Consider the following 14031-nt stretch of genomic DNA (forward strand, 5'->3'; position numbering starts at 1 on the left):
GATGTCCAACCCTCTTTGCCGATTGCTTAAAAAAGATGTGCCATTCAAGTTTGATGAAGAGTGTAATTCGGCATTTAACCAACTTAAGGAGAAGCTAGTCTCGGCCCCCATTATTGTACCTCCAGATTGGAGCCTTCCGTTCAAGCTCATGTGCGATGCATCCGACTATGCATTAGGAGCTGTTCTAGGACAAAGAAGAGACAAGCGACCGCATGTCATATGCTATGCATCTCGGACTCTCAATGATGCCCAATTGAACTACTCCACGACTGAAAAAGAACTTCTAGCTGTGGTTTTTGCTTTAGATAAATTCCGTTCATATTTAATTGGTACTAAAGTAATCGTTTATTCTGATCATGCAGCTTTGAGGTACTTGCTCACGAAAAAGGAAGCAAAGCCGAGGCTTATCCGTTGGATTCTTCTTCTTCAAGAATTTGATATTGAAATCAGGGATAAGAAAGGAAGCGAGAATGTAGTGGCTGACCATTTAAGCCGAATGATCCACGAGGAGAATGAACATGCCGTACCTATCCCTGAAACTTTTCCCGATGAGCAGCTGCTATCCATTGAGGTAAGTGAACCATGGTATGCAGATTTAGTGAATTACTTGGTGGCTAAACAATTTCCAAATGAGCTCAATAGGCACCAACGTGACAAACTTAGGCATGATGCACGGTTTTATGTATGGGATGATCCGTACTTATGGAAATTTTGTCCCGATCAGATTATACGTCGTTGTGTGCATGATTCTGAATGTCATTCAATTTTGAGTTTTTGTCATACATATGCATGTGGAGGGCACTTTGGCACACAACGCACGGCCCTTAAAGTGTTACAATGTGGATTTTATTGGCCTAGTATTTTTAAGGATGCTAGAACGTTTTGCCTAACATGTGATAAATGCCAAAGAATGGGTGGTATTAGTGCAAGAGATCAAATGCCGCAGGTTTCTATCCTAAATGTTGAAATTTTTGATGTTTGGGGTATTGACTTTATGGGTCCCTTTCCATCATCTTATGGTTTCACTTATATCTTGCTAGCCGTTGATTATGTTTCTAAATGGGTGGAAGCAAAAGCCACCCGTACTAACGATTCTAAGGTGGTTGCAGATTTCGTGAAAACTAACATTTTTGCTAGGTTTGGAATGCCGAGAGTAATCATAAGTGATGGAGGGTCTCATTTTTGCAACCGGACCATTGAGGCATTATTGCGGAAATACAGTGTCAATCATAGGGTTTCTACACCTTACCATCCTCAAACAAATGGCCAAGCCGAGGTTTCCAACCGAGAGATCAAGCAAATCCTAGAAAAGACCGTTGGGCCAACAAGAAAGGATTGGAGTTTACGGTTAGATGATGCACTTTGGGCATATCGTACGGCATACAAAACCCCCATTGGGATGTCCCCTTTTCGACTTGTCTATGGCAAGGCGTGCCATCTTCCCGTGGAGTTGGAGCATAAAGCTTTTTGGGCCGTCAAGAAGTTCAACATGCACTTAGATGAAGCAGGAAGCCATAGGAAATTCCAATTGAATGAGCTTGATGAAATACGGCATGATGCGTATGAGAATGCAAGCATTTACAAGCAAAAGACCAAAGCTTTCCATGACAACATGATCCGTGGGAAATCCTTCTCCATTGGGCAGAAAGTGCTATTGTTCAATTCCCGTTTACGTTTGTTTCCCGGTAAGTTACGTTCTAAGTGGATTGGACCGTTTGTTATTACTAATGTTTTTGTTCATGGTGCAGTCCAAATCTAGAGCTTGAAAACGGGACAGGAATTTAAGGTGAACGGGCATCGTTTGAAGGCCTATTATGAGAACTTTGTGGAGCACACCGTGGATGACACCCCCTTGGGTACCGTGGGCTCCAATTTGGAGTAAATGGATTCTTCGTCCGGCTGCAAGACGTAAAAGAAAGCGCTACTTGGGAGGCAACCCAATACAGTGAATAAAGCTTGTTTATTGATTTCCGAGTGATTAAAAAAAAAAAAAAAAAAAAAAAAAATTGGCAGAAAGATGGAGTCTTCACAAAGGTTGTGTACTTGAGGCCCCACTACGCGGCAACACTCTCGGAACAGGAGGTATCGGAGCGGAAGGCATCGGAGCGGGAGGCACCGAAGATAGATCATTCAAGGCCTCAAACCTTGGTGGAACGCTGGATGACCCAGGAAAGAGGTGCCTCTGGAAGAAAGCTGCAAACCGTTGACGGTCATCAAGCTCATCAAGCTTCCTCTTCATGCCTGTTGAATAATTGTTGGCAAGCACGTGCAAACTTCGGTTCTCGTACTTAAGCTGTTTGATCTCCTGCTTAAGACTATCCACCTCCGCCATCAAGGATTCAACTTGTCGGGAGCGAGCAAGAAGGCGTTGGCCCATGTTGGACACAGAGCCAGTGCACTGAACACTCAGAGCCAGGGATTCTTGAACGGCCAACTCATCGGACCGTCCTGAAAGCAGCTGACTGTCTTTGGGAGTGAGGAGGTTCCGAGCCACTATCGTAGCCGTTGTGGGATCTGTCATCACTGAGTCCTCATCTGTAAGAGGGCCATGGGAAGATAAGAAAGACGGGCACGATACCTTACCCTGACGAGACGCGACTGGATCACTGCTTAGACTCAAATCTAAGCAAAGGTTCGATGGGTTGGATGAGCTAGCCATTGTTCACGAAGTTAAAAGAGAAGGGGTGGACGGAGTAGATTTTCAAAAGGGCCGGAGACGAGTTTCAAGAATGGAAAATCTTCAGAGTGTGTAAGTTGGCGGTGATCGATAGCTCTATAAAAAGCCAAGGCAACGCGTCCACCAATTCAAAAAGCCTCGGCTTTTCAGAAATCGCGTTCAACACGTGGAGGCCATCATCGCAACTACACGTCTTTAGCCGACAAGCGCAAAGTTCGGCGACGCTTTATCTGCTTTTCAGAAAACGCGTGCAGCTTTATTGAAGAGGCGTCTTCAAAGATCGAAGAGTCGTCACTATTCCAAAAAGCCGGATTTGCGGGATCAAAATGTTTGTCGACAACGGTAAAAGAACAGTATCACCACTTGCTATTGAATTCCCTATATATGTCGACCTTCATTTTTTTTTGGCAAGACAGAACTGAAGAAAATGCCCAACTCTTTCTCACCTCTGAAGGCGCACTCTCACCAAAGCCTTTCGAAATACTCTATTCTTTCTTCTTCCCCAAAGATGATACCAGATGCCTGGAGTACAGATGACCCAGGAGGAAACAGCACCACAAATACATGTGCTGATTCATTCACCGCTTCTTCAAAAGCAAAGGTATCTCATATCATCAAGGGCAAAAGCAAAGGTATCTCATATCATGCTCTTTCCCTGTCTTTTCCTTTGTCCTTGATATTACTTGCATGGCAAAGTGAAAGAAGCAATCAGCCGGCACTTGGAGTCTATCTGGACTCTATTCCCTGGTTGCTTACCTAGCTTTGCTGAGCTATCCTCTAACCCTCTTCAATACGAATTGGAGAGATTGAACAAAGAAACAGATAAAAGGAGAAAGCTCAGACCTTCGGGGGAGACCAAAGGAAGCCTACTACCCAGTTCAAGAGTAGCACAAAGGAAAATCAACGATGGGAGCAGCGCATTTCAAGAGTAAGCCTGTGGAATCACTCAAGATGAAGCCTCACTGCAATCACCAAGGAGAAGATGGAATTTACACTCCACAACCAGATTTGCATCTCTAAAACTCTTCTCTTTGATAGATACATTCTGCCATGTTTAGTATGTTTAGTTGTTGTTTTATATGTTTTCTTTTGTTTGGTGTGTTTTAAGCTTAAAACATTGAGGACAATGTTTGATTTAAGTGTGGGGGGGGGTAACTAAGTATGTTGATGCAAATTTGTTGGATTTTATCACCCATAACTTCAAGTGTTGTTCCTTGCTGTTTTAAAATGTTTTTAAACTGTTTTAGTGTGTTTTGACTTAAAAACACAAAAATCCCATAAAAATTTGAAACATTGTTTTGAAAAACCCAAAAAGAGTTGTTTTAAAGTTGTTTTTGTGTGTTTGTGTCGTAGGGTACCTTCCAACGCAATGATGAGGATTTGGTTTTTAATTGCATGATGGTTAAAGAAAGTTACAAACATGGAAGGACGTTTGATATACTCTTTGGTTTATGCTTGGTTGTCGTTATAGTTTACGAATTCACATGTAATCACAAATGATAAAAATTAGTTTTTGTAACATGCTTGAAGGAATGAACTTAAACAAACGATACATCCCTGTGAGACTTGAGCCTAAACGTTATTTGGAGAGTAATAATCTGTGCGTCATTGTTTTCTAAAGTCGTTGCATGATCTCATTATTCTTTGCTTGGTTACTACTTAGAAGGCGTTTTATCACTTAGTTCCAAATGCTAGAACTCATGCCCATTTCATTCAAAGCATGTCATTGATTTGCATACCACATATTCAAGATGAAGTTGTGTAGTGACCACCATCAAAGCCAAACAGCCATGTGCCCTTCACTCATTTTGTGTTTAAGTTTAACCCCGTTGAGCCGTGTTAGCCCATGTTCTTTGTTAACCCACATTATCCTCACCTAGCCTAGATTAGGACCATCCTTACCCTTGTTCTCGAAGCATAGTAAGCAATGAATTCCTTTTGATTAATATGTTGCAGAAAATAAGTGTGGGGGAAGGATTATTGATGTGAGTTTATGTGCCATATGCACGGCTAAAAAAGAGTCAAAAAAAAAAAAAAAAAAAAAAAAAAAAAGTTGAAAAGTATTGGTTGTTGAAGTAAGGGCCCAAAACAATGAATTAGGCCCTAAGAGTTGTTTGAGTTTCCCCTATTTGTCTAAAAGTTGATTTTTGCATTCTAAGGGAATTCTAGGTCTTAATTTCATTGCTTTACTTGCTATTGCTTAAAGAACTTTTGTTTATCCCTACCTTTCCTTGTTAGCCAACACCCCAAGCCCCGTTACAACCCTCTACTTCTATCTTGAGTGTTGTGCATTTCAATTGTGGAGTTTGAATTTGGTATGAGCATATGGTGTCACTGGTTCTCGCATCTAAGTAGTAGCATTCTATTCATGAGATCATATCTAAACATGCTTCTTAACTCTAGAAATTGCATTCGTTGTGAAACATATATGTGAGCATTCGTTTTCATATCTACATCAATCTTCTCACATATGACTAGTTTAGGGTGTGGAGTTAGAAAATCTGAGTGAAAATAGAGTGTATATCTTGTAAGGAATTGAGGGAATTCTCTAAGGCATGTTACTACATTCAAAGCATTGTTTTAATTGATTACTTGTGAACAAGTGAGTAGTGGCTTTAATTAAGTATGTGCTTGTGTAAAGAGGACTCAAATATGTAGGGATAACGATCTTTAACATGTCATGTGCATTGGAAATCCCTGAGGCGAACATTGGAAGGTTTAGTTTTTGGTTTTGGTTAGTTTGTTTCGTTTTGTTTTTCTTTCTTTTGTTTGTTTTGCTCGAGGACTAGCAAAAGCTAAGTGTGGGGGAATTTGATAGAAGCATATTTATGCGCCTTAGTTAGCTAGTTCTTATGCATTTTTGTTATGTTTTATTCGTTAAAGTAGTCTTTTAAGCTACTTTCATGTGTTTTCAGGTTTAAAGGACATATTACATGAAATGATGCAATTGGGAGCTTTTAGAGCAAAACTGAGCTGGAATGTGGTGTATGCAAATGGAGCACGAGGAATGAACGAGGTTGAAGGTCAAAGGAGCTTAAGAAATGAAGAAATGAAAGTGAAGAGCAAGGAAGTCGGAATTGGTAACCAAAGTTTCTAAAGTTGGAAGTTTCTATTCTTGGAGGTTTCCATTGTCGTGAGTTTCTATTCTTGGCTTTAGGCTTTTAGATGACCTAAACCCTAACTCTTTGTGGACCCTAAGCCTATGCCGCACCTAAACCCTAACCTTAGCCCATTTTAGAGCCATTGCCGTGGGCTTTAGCCCAAGTCCTTTCCCTTGCCATGCAAGGGGGGGCATTTTAGGCCCAAATCCATGCATTAAGCCCTTCACCCTAATTGGCCCAAATCCATGCATTAAGCCCTTCACCCTAATTCTTCCTCCTAATTAGTGCATCCCACCATTCCATTCCATAATTTCCATTAGTGCATCCCACCATTCCATTCACACTTAAATGCCCATTATCCCATTTTTTTTAGCTTTTAATTCCACACCATCCCATTATCCTTTACATCCACTAAACCATGCATCCACATTCACCTAAATAAACCCTAAATTACATCCACTAAACCATCCATCCACCATAATTCCCACCATCCACACTTTTTCCCATCCACCAAATACCTTAAACAAACATCCATTAACACCCATTCTCTTCCTATAAATACCCATTCATTCCATTCACCAAATCATCTCATTTTCCATTGTAATACACAAACACTTCCCCTTCTCCATCTTCTCCATTTCCACTCCATTCCACACTTCCATCCCCCCAACCAACCTATCCTTAAACCTTGTGCTACAACAACGAGGAAGAGAAGAGTGCCTAAACGTTCATACAATTCAAGTTTGAATTGTTGGAATGTTTAGGTGTTTCTTTGATTTCAAAGTTTCATTTTAATTCTCTTTGTTTTGTACGTATAAGGAATGGAAGAGAAGAGTGCTTAAACGTTCATACAATTCAAGTTTTGAGTTGTTGAAATGTTTAGGTGTTTCTTTGATTTCAAAGGTATGAGGAACTAATCCCCTTTTAGCTAGGGGGTGATTCGAAACTATGTTTATATTTGCAATATGAATTGATTAACTTTCGTTGGAATTTCATAAGTTGTGGATTCAATTTGTTTAACCGTTTGATTGATAACTTATTTATGAATGTTTATTAAGAATGCGCGCTTAATTTTCATGCATAAATATGACGCTAGAATATAAGTGATTTTCACCTAATCGTTATGAACTTATATTCACAAGTAGTGGAGGTTGCTTATAAACGATCGCGTTAAATGAATTCTTGGCACGAGTTTCATGCTCATCATAGTAACGAATGCCTCGTCAACACTTATAGTTTTCATAATACTTAATGATCTTTGATTGTATCTTTATTGTGCTGTTCACGTAAAGGACTTTTGGAGAATGTTGTGAATTGCGTTGCACAAACCCATCCAATTCATTAACTTAAGGAAAACTTGACGGTTAATTTAAGCGGACCTAATTAATCCGGAGTGTTGAGTTTCATAATTTATCGAAAAACCAACTGAGAATCAATCTTGTATGCAAGTATAACATGTGTGGAGAAGAACCCCTTAGCTAGCCTTCATTCCATTCATTCCATCACAAATTCATATTTACATTCCGCTTAGTTTATTAACTTGTTTTGTTATTTCAATTTTTGTCAAATCAAAACTTTTCCCCCCCCCCCTTTACTTTCTTGTTCTTTAGTGCTTAGAATCTGTTTAGTTTATGTTTTAAAGTATTTTGAATCAAGCCATAATCTTAAATTCGTCCAAAATTAGTTTTGAGTCTTTTGGTTTGTCTTAATATTTTAAATTTTAGTTTTGCATTCTTTGAGTCTAGTTTAGTGTTTTATATTGTTTTTACGTTCTTAAGTCAATTTAGAAGGTTTTAGCAAGCCCTCCTAATCCCCGGTCTAGAACGATCCCTCACTTATCCATTCTACTACAATTGTCAAACGAGGGTTTAATTTGAGTGTCAAGTAATTATCGCATCAGGCATACTCATATAAAATCTCTCTAGTTAATGCAAAACACCTCCAAAATAGTTCTATAAGGAGCACCTATGTTTTCACAAGTAGGTGCCTTCTTTCAATTCCATATAAGGTAAAGACAAATATATTTTCATCATTCTATTGAGAATATATTTCAACCATGAGTAAACATGAAATTATTTGCACCTTGAACAATCATTTTTTCATGAAGGATCTTATGCCAACCTTATGGTGATATAAGAACCAAAATGATGTTTTATGACATCAAGAACTTCTTCACTGCTCTACGTTTAGCAATGATTTACGCTCACTTCATAAATTGCCCGGTTCGGACAATCATCCACTTCTCGGATAAGCTACACATCAACGCTTTATGAATAACGGTCATACACCATTTTATCATGAGTGTGACTGATGAGTTTACATACAAACACCTCAAAAATGGGAGGTTTTAGGTTCGAATTTTAGTACTACGATCTAGTGGTATTTCTCTTCACTTGGAAGTGAGAGATCTTAGGTTCAAATCTCATGGATGACAAATTCGATACCAAATTAGGTTGCCCGTTGTGTGGGTTAGCTGAACTTTCCCTTCCCTTAGTGTAAAAATATCGATGTACTAAAAAAAATCATTAGTTAATTTGATTGCCGGCTTTAGTTAGAACCTAAAAGGTCACACACATATAATAAGTTCTAGTACCGTTATATGGATGATGATTAGATATAATTAATTGTTCACTATATTTGATTAATTATTTGGGTTTATGGACAAGGTTTAAATTAGATAGGCATTGGGTTCATTTAATTAAAAAAGGTCCAAGTTACAAATCCAAAGTGGGTAAGTGAGTGGGCTTGGCGGTAGGATAAGACCCAAACAGCGAAGCCCTAAAGATATATAATTGAGATACCATATTGTATGTTGTGCATTATTTTCTACTGCATTTTTAATTATTTGAATTAAAATAATCCAAATAATATGCCCAGAAAGAAACACTCCCGCTGCTGCCGATAGTGATGAACAATCACTGTTCATCATTTTCTCCAAATTTTTTGCGGAAATTCCGAATTTCGCAGAATTGTAAAGGTATGTTTGCGAAGCCATATCTTCTTCAATACTCATCCGATGGGTGTTTTATATGGTTTGAAGCTCACATGGCAGACAACAAATACGAAGCAAAAAATAAAAATCTCAAAAAGATGAATTCCATGTACCATAAATTCTGCCCCCGAAGCGGATGAAAAACCGAAATTTTCAAGAAATCACGAAACCAAGGTTTTTTTTTTTATTTCACTCAAAACCATAGCACATCCTTGCACGAAATTTTGAGAGAATTTTTCTCACACTTATGAGAACCTATTTCTAAAAACAAATCCAAAAAAAGTGATGAATCAAAATGTGAATTTTCCAAGTTTATTCAACCATGGTGGATATCATGGTTCCAGCTCTTTACATTGAATTGTAAAGTGAGAAACGAGCATCATGGCTCTGATTACACTACTGGAAAACTATAAACTAAAATAAAAGAATTCATTTAGAAACATACCTAGTGAAATTAACGAATTCCGGCTCGTTGTTTCATTCATTTGAACCATTGCACGAATTACGAACAAGAGCATCAGCAAAAGGAAATTCGATTGCATCTACCTAGCTAGATTACCTATGTACCTTGTGTCACATCCCGGCCCGGGGCGGGACCACTTCCCGGGCCCGCTCCACCACCGTAGCATGATATTGTCCGCTTTGGGCTTACCATTCCCTCACGGTTTTGTTTTTGGGAACTCACGAGCAACTTCCCAGTGGGTCACCCATCATGGGATTGCTTTAACCCCCTTCTCGCTTAACTTCGAAGTTCCTACGGAACCCGAAGCCAGTGAGCTCCCAAAAGGCCTCGTGCTAAGTAGCGATGGGAATATACATTTAAGGATCACTCCCCTGGGTAATGTGGGATGTCACAATCCACCCCCCTTAGGGGCCCGACGTCCTCGTCGGCACACCACGGCCAGGGTTAGGCTCTGATTGTCACATCCCGGCCCGGGGCGGGACCACTTCCCCGGCCCGTTCCACCACCGTAGCACGGTTTTGTTTTTGGGAACTCACGAGCAACTTCCCAATGGGTCACCCATCCTAGGATTGCTCTAACCCCCTTCTCGCTTAACTTCGAAGTTCCTACGGAACCCGAAGCCAATGAGCTCCCAAAAGGCCTCGTGCTAAGTAGCGATGGGAATATACATTTAAGGATCACTCCCCTGGGTAATGTGGGATGTCACAATCCACCCCCCTTAGGGGCCCGACGTCCTCGTCGGCACACCACGGCCAGGGTTAGGCTCTGATACCAAATTGTCACATCCCGGCCCGGGGCGGGACCACTTCCCGGGCCCGCTCCACCACCGTAGCACGGTTTTGTTTTTGGGAACTCACGAGCAACTTCCCAGTGGGTCACCCATCATGGGATTGCTCTAACCCCCTTCTCGCTTAACTTCGAAGTTCCTACGGAACCCGAAGCCAATGAGCTCCCAAAAGGCCTTGTGCTAAGTAGCGATGGGAATATACATTTAAGGATCACTCCCCTGGGTAATGTGGGATGTCACACCTTGTGCCAATGTACAAAGATCAAACCGCCATAGTTCTTAATAGCCTCCTAATCCTAGAGTCAAGGTGATACCCTAGAGGCTAAACAAAGAGAGAAAATGATTACTATAAGAGTATCAATATTTTCCTCTTAATAGTGTGTGCTCTCCCTTCCCCAAAGCCATCTTTATATATATAGTGGCTAGGAAGGAAGGAGAAAATAAAACGGCCAATGTTAAAAAAAAAAAAAAAAAAAAAGAGAATAACACATATTAATATAATACACCCTATATTGGGTGGATTAATATTGTGTTTTATATAAATATAATAAATATATAAATTCTACAGTTCGTTTAAGTTTGTTCCCTCAAGCATAAAAAAAAAAAAAAATAGAACCTCAGTTTTGTACCCATCGAACGAGATCCTACCAAGTAAAAGGCTAATTCAAGAACATAACTCTTAATAATCATCAAAGCAACATACTCTTCAAGTACTTTTGCAAGAGCACAATTGTGATTATTCAGCCTATACGCTTCATTGGTAATTAGGTAGTGCCAGTTAAAATTCTTTCAAAACAATTTATTCGCCTTGTTCATAAAAGGGCAATGTGTGGTCAACACATTAAAATTTCCTTCCATCGATAGTTCTTCTTTCATCGCCCTTCTTTGGTTTAGAGTTTTGTCATAAAGGATCGCGGTAATACTGGTAAAGATGAAAATACATAAAATGATCCGTCATAATTATTCTTACACACACACTGCATGCCTTGACCGCCAACCCTCACTACTATGAAAAAGGCCAAAAAAATTCTTCTAATTTCCTTATTTTAACCACAGAAATTTCATGACTTCAAGGGCTCAAATTGAAATCCTCCTCTTCCTCATATTTTCTCCACCACGCCGGCCTCCCCTCACTCCTTTTTATCTTCCTTCCGTCTTTTCTCTCTGCAATATCATCTTCCTTTCGTCTTTGAGATGATTGTCACACAATGGGTCTGGCTTAGGCTTCTACAGTCTCTGAGATATATTTGGGATAATTTTACAATGATATTCGTCAGGGTTCAAGAAAAACTTAGCTGCACTGCTATATAAGAGTATCTGGTAAATTTTTTTTTTTTTCTGATTTAAGCACTTAGCTCTTGGATTGCATGAAATCGGTATTTAAAGAATTTTTTTGTATGAGAATGCATTAATAGAATTTTTTTTTTTCCAAAAAATTAACTCGCAGAGCTTCCTGTGAGTTAGATTTGGTTTGGTATTGCTGTGCTTTGAAAAAAAACTGCCTCTGCTGTGTTGTGAGAATAAGCGACTGTGAAATAAAGTGGCAGAGTGTTTGGTAAACTTTTTTTTAAAAGTGCTTTTGAAAAAACAAAAACAGCATGATAGCGTTTGGTAAACTTTTATGTAAAACAACTGTGATCGTGTGAAATGATCAAAACCAAACTTATCTATCATATTTCTTTTTCTCCGTTCCCCCATAACCGAGCTTAATTCTATCTTTTAGAATTTTTCCCTTTTCTCTTTTCTTTTACTTTTCTAGAACACTGTCTCTAGAATCATCTTCATTTTTTTATCCTTCCCGTCCAAGTACCTCTCTGTCTCTCCCTCGTCACTTTTTCTCTCATCACCAAATTCCATTCTTTTCGCCACTTTCTCCCTCATCATAAAATTCCATTTTTTCTCATTCATTCTAAAAAAAACTTCTAGATTTGTCATATGGGTTTTTTGTTTTTTGGATTTTTCACAAGCTGAATTTCATATGGGTCTCGGCAGATCGGTATTTTTTGTCTTCTGGGTTTTGGCTAGCATTGTGGAGTTTGTCGACGATGTCGTAGCGGATGAAGGCAATGGTCGAGCGAAGAGCGAGATTGGGAGTTGAGGAAGCCGAGGATCTGAGTAGAGGAGAAGTGATGCCTTTCGACAACGAGCTCGACGATAAAGCTGGGGGCGACACAAATCTTTAAAGATCTTTGGTAGAGATGAAGCTGGGAGGAGCAAAAAGGGGATGATAGAGATGAAGGGAGGGTACGTGTTTGTTCAATAAAGTTTCACACGTTCTTGTATATTGCCATTTTAGTATGCCCGTAAATTTCCTTTTTCTTTTGATGTTTGGATGCGATTGCAGTGCATCTGTTTGTGGGTATTATTTTTTTTTTCTGGGATTTTTGTGCTTGCTGTGTTTGCATGGCTCTTGGGTTCATCTAACTGATAGGTGGAAAATTTGAGATGAAATGCTTCTGAGTAGGTGGTTTGAAAATCTGTACTTTTTGTGATGTTCATGACTTTTTTGGATTTCAGAGATGACATTTTGTGGTGATTTATGTTTATGTCGTTCTGTTCGAATCAATAATTTGGATATAAGGGTAGGATTGCTAGAAACTTTCATTAAGGGGTTACTGTTCATACGTGTTTTGAGGTTTGCGCAGAAGCTGAAAAGCCAGTTTTTCAAAGCTGCCTTTTGCTGCTTCTGTTTTTTGGCTTTTTTTCACCCAAAACTGTGAAAAAAAGCTAAAGCTGGAAGTTTACCAAACACCAAAGACTCTCCCAGCTTTTTTCATCCCATTTTTTAAAATCACCTCAACCCCAAACCATACCTTAGTCTTAAGCTTTTGATTTAAATTTTTTTAGAATTATTGTAATTTTTTTTTTTTATCTCTGCTGCTGTTTTTGATTTTTGATTTTTGATTTTTTGATTTTTATGCGACGTACATCTGTGTAAGCACTCAAATTAGTTTTTGGAGTGCATTTTGATCAGACCACAACAAAAGAGAAAACGGAAACAAAATTCAGAGCCATAAAAACAAACAAATGCTGGTCTGTCCTAAAAAAGGTTGGTTTGTGTACTTTTGAAGAATATATGGAAAAAGAGAGTATTGATCATGGTGTAGAATCTGATGGTAATGTGGTTGAAAAAGATAAAATGTTGCATGAAAAGATCTCGGAACTCATTGACGAAATATGCAGCGTGAGCTGAGTTGATAAGGAGAAACAAGGAGAAGTGTGAAACAATTGAGTGGCTTTTGTCCCATGTGCATAAGCTAACGGATGAGAACAAAATTTTGAAAATTCATCTGGGAATCCATAAGGATACTACTGATCATACAATTCCAATCCATAAGAATGCTACTGAACATACAATTACAAGGCAAAACAAGCCTCAGTTTTCAAGGTCTAAGTCCACGGGGCCATCTTTCCTTGGAAGGCTCACTGGATGCACTGGCACCTGATCTTAATTAGCAACTTTTCAACTTAATTAGGTAGCTTTATAAGTTTTCAAATGTATCTGTTTATATGCTTTCATAATACAAATGAAGATTCCGAGTAAATTATAACATATTTCAATTTTCAATTTGCTGTGCGTAGAAATGGAACTGAATGCTTCGTTATTTTGATCTTGCATCTGAAGCCGAGTCTGGATTAAGAGAAAGATCTCATGGCAGGAATCATGGACTTGAGGAAGGTGAGGTTAACGAAGTGTGCTTTAGCACCAAGATTGAGTTTTGTTTTTTTACGATTTTTCTATAATCTAGATGCTGAAATACTTGGAGTTGGAATTAATAAGAATCGATTGAAACATGGATTTTTTATTAGATTGGTATGGCTGACATAGTAGTTTAAGATGCACTGCAGTGATTAGGGAATTTCTTTAACTGAACATATTTGTTTTCATGAGGTAGGTAGAATCCTCTGTAATTTAATTAATTAGATTGAAATTTGGAGCCATGTCTGGAGTCTTACACTATGGTGGTTAATGTGGTTTTTAGGTGATTTTTTCAAGTGGGGAAAAAGAGG

The 14031-nt window shown here is 39.0% G+C and overlaps 1 long non-coding RNA gene across 1 annotated transcript; it reads left to right on the forward strand.

Annotated features, from left to right (window-relative positions):
* Positions 1-11802: 11802 nt before the first annotated feature.
* On the forward strand, positions 11803-14031 carry LOC125480068. The gene is made up of 2 exons (XR_007260479.1): positions 11803-13496; positions 13603-14031. It is a non-coding gene; the product is annotated as an uncharacterized LOC125480068 (long non-coding RNA).

The sequence above is a fragment of a genome, unplaced genomic scaffold, assembly GCF_019419815.1.
Source record: "Pyrus x bretschneideri cultivar Hongxiangsu unplaced genomic scaffold, Pyrus_bretschneideri_v1 Contig31, whole genome shotgun sequence".
NCBI lineage: Eukaryota > Viridiplantae > Streptophyta > Magnoliopsida > Rosales > Rosaceae > Pyrus > Pyrus x bretschneideri.